The sequence below is a fragment of the Etheostoma spectabile genome, chromosome 17 (assembly GCF_008692095.1).
Source record: "Etheostoma spectabile isolate EspeVRDwgs_2016 chromosome 17, UIUC_Espe_1.0, whole genome shotgun sequence".
NCBI classification, from domain to species: domain Eukaryota; kingdom Metazoa; phylum Chordata; class Actinopteri; order Perciformes; family Percidae; genus Etheostoma; species Etheostoma spectabile.
This window is the reverse complement of record NC_045749.1, coordinates 1,625,922-1,626,228: the sequence shown is the minus strand read 5'-3', so window position 1 is coordinate 1,626,228 and position 307 is coordinate 1,625,922. Positions and strand designations below refer to the sequence as shown.

General features: G+C 39.7%; 1 protein-coding gene across 1 annotated transcript in view; it reads left to right on the top strand.

Moving 5' to 3' along the window:
- Nucleotides 1-307, top strand: part of arfgef3 (ARFGEF family member 3) — an 83,306-nt gene that overhangs the window by 25,103 nt on the left and 57,896 nt on the right.

Genomic DNA, 307 nt, shown 5'->3' with positions numbered 1-307 from the left:
CTCGCTGTCCTTCAGCTCACACCGTACCTGTTCTTCAAGGGAACTGAGGTAGAAATCGATTGGTTGAATCTCTCTGGAGTTGAATTCCATGTTTTCCAGTGTTTTCTCTCTTGTTGCAATGTGCACCTTTGGATTGTCACAAATGACTCTCTGATACAAACTGCTGAGTGAATGTGGGTCAGAACTGAAGTTGGGTCCCAGTATTCAGTGTGTTGTTATGACAACAACATGTATTGTTATGTTTTCAATCCAAATGGTTATTGATTCTATTTGATTCTATCTTTGATTCTATTGTTGCTATGGGACA